The following is a 7969-nucleotide window of genomic DNA, read 5'->3' as shown; positions in this document are numbered from 1 at the left end:
TATTCAACAGCACCCAACAGCACATGGAGTGGAATTTTATTTGGAATTACAAGCTTCGAGATGAGAGTGTAGTATTCATCGATGGGATGGGGACCACAGATGCAGCAATCTGTGACTATTAATCAATATTTAAACATCAATTTGGGTTCGTATCCAAACTTAGATCAACAAGAGCCATAAAAATGCTCAGAAAATAACAAGTTTTAACATTTCTAATTAAAATGCAACAATAAAAACCACATTAGAGCCTAATGATGAAGTGATTGATGGCAGATTTGATATAGATTTTAATGGTGAAAAGGTTTGATTTCTGTTTCTGTCACTGACGCCTGAGCAGAATAATGAGTGGCTAACGTCTGGGAGGCAGGTTGAGGGTAGCAGATTGAAGAAACTGGTCATGTTTAGGATATTGCTGAGATTGAAACCAGATGGAACTAAAAAAAACATATCCTTTTCATTTTTCATTATGAACTCATTGGGTGAAAGTCCTCGAGTTATAAAGTCCCACTCTTTTGAAGACGTGGGGTTTCTTTTGCAACCACATCAAACCGCCTGAAATGGGTTTCTCAATGAAAATCTTTATGAGAATCCTGGCAGCGTGTCTGAAGCGCCCTCAACAAACTTATAAACTCTGATGAGAACGTGCTAATCCAATCCGGCTAAAGTTCATTCTCCTCGTCCGCTGAATCCAAACTCCATCGTGCCAAAGAACACACTATTAAAGGGCTGTTGAATTAAAGCCTGAAACCCAGTGGCCCTCCTGTTAATGTGCAGGCCAGTCCAGCGTACATAAAGTCCCGGTCCCTCAGGGCCAGGAAGATGGTTTGGCAGGGGATCACGAGGAACAGGTCAGGACAGGGACGGAGGGAGAGGGGGAGGCAGAGGGGGAGGCAGACGGAGGAGTCAAAAGCAACCCCGGTGAAGTCTTTGAATCCCGTGGAATTCCTCTCCTCCTCCGCGGCTCCTCTGGGAGGCGTCAGGAGCCTGCGGAGAGAGCGAGGTAAGACGGGTCCTGTCAGGAACAAAGCTCCAAATTCACATGATATGTTTAGCTAAAAGGGTGAAAGAGAAATGAATCAAAGCTTGGCAGGATCAAAGAAACGCAACAATAAAGTCAAGGCGGTTGCCATGGGACCAGCAGGAGATGCATATCATTTATAAGTTGTTCTGCAGCTCTGTCAGATGTGGAGGGAATTGACTGTTATTGTTTGGAGGGTGAGGCGCTGCTGCAGGGGGTTAAGAGCAAAGGTCATCATCACACAGCAAAAGGAACGCATCTTCAGCCTTGTTTTAAACAGCAGCAGCCTGTGATCGGTGTCAGGGGCCACCGCAGAAGCACCTCCGGCTTGTGATAACAGACAACAAGACAGACACAACAACAACAACTCCTCTCAACCCCGTAAATATCACAGCGCCACCAGCACTCAGAGGCTAAACGTGCCTTTTACATATCACATTGTCAGCGGTTGTGATCATTCCTTCTGTTTCAGTATAAAAATCAAGTGGATTTAAGCTGCTGGCGGCTCGTTTTTATTTCGTTCACGCTTTGTGAAATTCTAACAAAGCATGATGAAGTTCGACTGTAAAAAACATCATTTCCCGTTCGGCTTCTGTGATAGCTAACAATGAGAAGGAAATAAAGCGTTTAAAAAGTACAAGATGCAAGGATTTCTAAATGATTTTGATGACAGAGACTACATATCGGATTCGAAAACCTGGAAAATGTATGTTTAATTCAGAATATGTATTATTATTATTATTATCATCATCATCATTATTATTATATATTTTTATGCATATATTATGCATTATTATTTTCTGAAAACTCCTGAGGAATCTGTAAACTCGTTGCTGTATTTTTTAAAGTTTTGTCACATTTTCCCTAACCCTAACGGTTACTAACTCGAGTTAGTTTAGGACATTTTTAGCAATTTTTTGCAAATGTTCATTTAAATCCAGTATGCTTTCTATTAACTCTAAATGTACACAAGTGAACTACAATCCAGTGGTGCCAAAAAAGAGCTGGAAAATCATGGTTCCCTGGAGAGCTGAAGAGTGTTTCTTTCTCTCTGCAGAACGTTTTCATCCTTGAAAGATTTTCTGAATTATTATGAGATCGTGAACTACTAATGAAGTTCTAATTTTAAATAGCTGAACTATTAACTCTTGTATTTTTTTCCACAGCATGGTTAATCTGTCCTCAGATACTCATTTCTACAGAAATCAGCCTCTAATAATGACAAGAGATTTAGAATCTCATTAGTTTCGTTGATGGATTAATCAATTGATTGCCAACTAGTGTGCATGCTTCATTTTGTGTGTAGTGTGTGTGTGTGTGTGTGTGTGTGTGTGTGTGTGTGTGACCCTGCTGTCTGCGCTTTCTGATTTCACCCAGGAGAAAACCCAAAATAACAACAAAGAGCTCTCAGTGGGTTTGATGAAAGCTCCGTCACCAAACATTTCAGCTCAGAGTCTCTTCCCCCGACTGTATTACTGAGTGACACCTCCCTCAGAGAGGGGTGGGGGTCCTATTTGACCGAACCATATGTTAATATGACTGTCATTAGCTTTTTGGGAGGGGTCAGTTGGCTCTGGGGGGGAGGGGCAGCTTGTTTGCTGTGTTACTGCTGCTGTCCTGAATGGTAAAAGAAAAATCAGTCACTGATGAAAAGTTCAATAATTTAATTGAATGAAGAAAAAAAGTGTAAATTCCTTCTCATTCTTGTACTTACACACTTAAATGAGTTATTGAAGCACTTATTAACCCTGCTAGGTACGGCTGATCGATTAATGGGAAAACAAATCTAATTACTCATTATGGTGGAAAAGAGCTCACATTTTAGGGAGACATTGTTTTCAACATTTTAGTGTTGATTAAAACATGAGACCAAAATTGCATTTCTCATTCTAGAATCTGTAATTAAACCATAAACATGGTTTAGGTGTGCTATTGTTTGAAAGTACATGGGAAGCACGTCACAGGATGCCGTGCTGCAGAGCACATTAAAAACAATCAAGGTCCACATTTTGATAACTTGCCTCCGGTGTGTTTTGCCCTCTTTCTGACATCTTTTGTTGAGTTGATCTTTTGCAACACTATACACACAAACATGTTTCTTATATGTTCATTCTGTGTTGTTTATCAAATTCCATCATTTGGTTCTTGTTGGTACACAGTGTTTGTTTGTTTTTACCTTTTTTGTTGACAAGTTTCAGCTAACTCTGTAGCCTTCCTCAGAGCAATGCTGATGTTGGTGACATCGCTTCTGTCTCCGCAGCAGAGGAAGATATCTCCGCGCCCTCCTTGCCGATGACCAAGTCCCATGAATGGTCCAGTGTATACACTCCTTTGTCCATGTACATTGTCTTGAGTCCACGTCTCCTTATTTCTAACTTACTTCTTAATCCATCTTCTGTATTTTTGTTCTGCGATAATGATCCCTGTACTGTCCCAGTCCATTATTACTGTTTCCTTCTCACACTCCTATGTTCTATTTTTGGTGTGTTGAGTTGACATTCTGTTCCTCCTGTTTTATTGCAGAGTTTGCACTGTATTTGTGTGCACCCAAAGATTAGTAAAGACTACACCCAAAATTCAAATTCAAAAATACTTTATTAATCCCAGAGGAAAATTGATTGCTGTTGTTGCTCAGAATAATAATAATAAAGTCATCAAAGAGTTATTGTATATTACAATGGCTGTTGGCAGGAAGGATCTCCAGTAGCGGTCAGTGTTGCAGCAAAACTGAAGAAGCCTCTGACTGAAGACACTCTTCCGTTGTCGGACAGTCTTGTGAAGAGAATGCTCAGGGTTGTCCATCATTTTCTTGATTCTCTGGAGAATCCTTCTTTGCATTATCTCCTCCAGCGGATCCGAAATTGCCGAAACTCTGGCTGAGTCCTTGAAAGGGCTTGGAGTTCCTCCATCTTGTTGGCCAGTGATCTCACATTGCCCATTATGGTCGATGGAAGAGATGGTTTGAATTTCCTCTTTCTCTGTCTCCATTTTGCTCCCGCTCTGCACCCACGCTTCTTGCGTTTTAGCTCATTTGGGATTTGTGGCTTCACTTGAGGTATTATTTCAGCCTTTCCAATGTTAATCAGCTGCTCCCGATTGTAAACCAGCATGTTGCCATGGTTACGCATCATAACAAATGCTCAAAAAGTGAAAAAAGCTGAAAAATAGCAGTAAAAATCCCCCAAGCTTCACAGCACCAGAGACAGAAAAGTAAAGTGTCCAAAAAATAGTTTTTCTTGAGAAACTAAAAGAAAAATGCCCAAGAAAAGGCAAAACTGAGGCCTAGTCCACACGTAGCTGGGTTTATTTAAAAAACGAATATCCGCCTTCCAAAAACTTGCATCCACACCACCTCGTTTTAAAAAATAACTGTCCACACGTATCCGGATAAATACGTTGTTAAGGACATGCCAGACCTGTAGGCGGCAGTACTTCCCCCGTTCTTAACCTCGTCCTTCGTCTGTGGTCTTCCACAAGGAGCAGTAATTCCGCTTGCAAAAACAAACAAGCAAAAAGCGAGCGCAGCTCTGAGGGCATCCATGATGCCGGCTAGTGTAAACACAGGTCACACACGTGATGTCAGCATTTTTTGTCGCGGAAAGTGACGTTGCGGACCTTAAAACTCCGGTTTTGTCTGTCCACACGCAGACACCCAAAACTGAGAAAACGCAGATCTTCACTTTGGCCGAAGTTTTTAAAAAGATCTGTTTTCATGTGAAAAAAACTCCGTTTTCGTGTGGATGACAGGCCAAAACGTAGAAAAATATCTACGTTTTGGCAGATCCCCCGCTACGTGTGGACAGGGCCTTATATATAGCCAACAGAGATACTCCAACATGCAGCCACTCAGAGCAGCACAGTTCTGGAAAATAGACTAAATATCAGCAGAACAAAAGTGTGAAGTCATGTATGAAATATCATGAAAACTCTCCAATAAAACAGGAGAAACAGAACGCCAACTCAACACACGAAAATAAAGGAGTGTGAGAGGGTAACATTCAAGAGCAGCGAAACAAGAAGCAAAAAGTACAATAAAGAAATCAGCCTTAACAGACAAGGGAAAACCATATAATGGACTGGGACAAAACATGAATCAGAAACACAGAACCACGAAAATACAAAAGATGCATCAAGGAAGAGATAGAAATAAGGAGAGGTGGGCCCAGGATCACGAACAGAGACGAAGGAGTGGATACACTGGACTGTTCATGGGACTTGGTCATCAGCCAGGAGGGTGCGGGCAGAGGGCGACATCTCTGCTGCCCGCAAATAAACGGAGACGAAAGTAACACCACCAACATCAGCATTGCTCTGAGGAAGGCTTCAGACTTAGTCTACACTTGTCAACAAAAATGGTAATACACATGTTTGTGTTTACGGGTAATTCAGGAAAACAAACCAAAAAAATAAAAAATAAATAAAAAAGAATATGTTGGCAAAACAGAATTTGATATTTTAATAATATAAATGAATGTGTTGATTGCATTGGTTTTGTGATTTTTCTGAGCCAACATCGAAATACAAATTTGGTTAATGGCACAACCCTTTTAGCAGATTACACAACCAGCTAGCTTCGTATTCTTTTGTCTCAGATTACACATTACACGATAAGAAGCACTGAGATTAGCATGTTTTTAGCTTTTTTTAAGCACAAAATAATAAAAAAGGAATTTACTTGCATTCACTTCAGATTTGCTGCTGTTTTGCTGTTCACGCACACAATGAAATCAAACCAATCCTTTTCCTTAATTAGAAGTACTCGTTTACATAATTCCTGTAGTTTGATGCCCGTTTCAGCACGGATGTCAGGCCAACAAGCTGCAAACAGCAGAGAAGGACTCCATTGTTATTTCTAACTGGTAGAAGCCCTCAGGTTATTTTTCCTCTGCCTTGAAACAAATCAATGAAGCACAGCTCACTTTGAACAATTGCACATTTGCTGAAATCAGATGTGGGTTGAGGAGCCAGCCGTCATCACGCTTATTCTGTTTGTTGACAGAAGGAGGACTTTGATAAACAAGACGGCTCTTTGAAACAGGTGCCTGGGCATGAGATCAGTTTTGAGAGGCGAAGTGCACTGATTAGAGGATGTTTGTTATTCTGCCTGCAAGCATGTAGACCGTGTGTAAAACTGGACCGATTTTCAGCATAAACACGGATATTATTTATATTTTAGGGAAGATCATTTCAGATTGTTATCTGTAAATATCCCAAACTGTCAAATCATCAGTTCTTGAGGTGTTAAAACAACCTATTTGTTTATTTAACAGTGTTTGCATGGCTGTTTGTTTAAACCAACATCGCCCCCTAGCGGTTTTCTAATACGTTGCATGACATTTTACTTTTAGCGTGAGTTCAAATTATAACTGAACATTACAAATATCATAAAACTTGGTTCTTGCTAGTACACAAAAGCCTTTAATTACATCAGTCTTGATAAACGTTGCTTGTTTAACCGAGATGCTGAAAGCACGAAGCGTGATCGTAATGTGTTTTCACTGGCAACGGCAAACACAACAAGCCCAGTTCACTCAGCTTATCCTTCCCATCAACATGTGGAAGTGTTTTTAAATCCCTATCTGCTAGCAGCAAACGCTCCTAAATCAGTCATTTTAATATCAAAGCACTTAACACTAGAATGGTGATTGCTTGCAGGTGGAAATCCATGCTTGGTTGTCAAGACTGCACTTGGAGAAAATGACTGAGCTCTTGTCCGACACGTACAGTACAGCCAGTGTTCAATACACAAGATCACGTTACACAAGATTACTTTGGAGTTTCAGCAATTTTCCCAAATTACACTGGCCTTTGGTCTCTGGTAAACGTGATTGACTTGAATGGTTTTCATTAGGAAGCGTAGCAGAGTGTTTGCTGTACACAAAAGCATAGAGGCATGTGAGGGTGAGAGGGTGCAGCTGGGACAGTCGGAGTGGACAGATATGCAAATCCTTTTCCTGGAAGTGCTTCATCGTGTGTTGAGGGAACACAGGCTTTGCTTTGATTCATGATGCTCATCAGTATTCCACATGCCTGACATTTTCCCACAACATTTGGGGTCATTTTTGTTAGATGTCTATAAAAAGGACCTCATTATAGTGCATAGGAACATTACTGAATCTATCCAAGCAGGCAACATTAGCTCTGAGTATCTGGAAATGTGGCGGACATGTTAGGGATATGCACCGGTGTCATGTTTGAACTAGAGTCCACCTTTAACCTCGTCTATCCCAATTCACACAAACAAAAACTGAGAAATGGAAATCAGTTAGATGTCACAAAAAGCCTGAACATGGAGTGACAAGAAAATAGCCACGAATAACACCGAACACCCTTAATAGGAAAATATTTAAGAGAGGGATCTAGAATGAAGAGCCACGTCTATGCGATCTGTTTATCAAAGCCAGAGATATTCCCGCAGTTTCCCTGCAGCTATTTGGCTGCCTTAAACATGAAATCTAAGAAGTCTCTCTGTAAGGAGTTAAGGATATCTTATGCTTCTACACATTTGGAAAAAATGCTGCTAAACTGAATGCATGAAGAACACGTTAATTCCCCAAACGTGCAGCATCAAGCTTGATTCTGTCATTTTTATACATTTGATCTCAGTAATGCTGGAAAGAATTAACATGGATTTCTGAACAGTTTACAAAGTGAGATATGCAGGTTTTTGATGCCATCTTGAGGAAATGTAATGACACAGCAACAACTCAACACACTCCAGCAAAAAAAAAAAAAGAAGAAAAGGGCTTACATTTCCAGACTATCAAATATCGCTGCTATCATTAATAAAAGTCAAACAACGACGTGCACAGACGCTGCAGCTTAACACCAAAAAGTTATTTCTTCTTTAATGATTATCTTCTGTTTGCATCTAACCTGCTTTGTCATGATGTAGGAGGCTAAATGCAACCAGACATGTTATGACCACCACTCAGCTGAGTGTGTAGTGTG

The sequence above is a fragment of the Nothobranchius furzeri genome, chromosome 14, assembly GCF_043380555.1.
Source record: "Nothobranchius furzeri strain GRZ-AD chromosome 14, NfurGRZ-RIMD1, whole genome shotgun sequence".
Lineage (NCBI taxonomy): Eukaryota > Metazoa > Chordata > Actinopteri > Cyprinodontiformes > Nothobranchiidae > Nothobranchius > Nothobranchius furzeri.
This window is presented reverse-complemented; position numbering follows the sequence as displayed.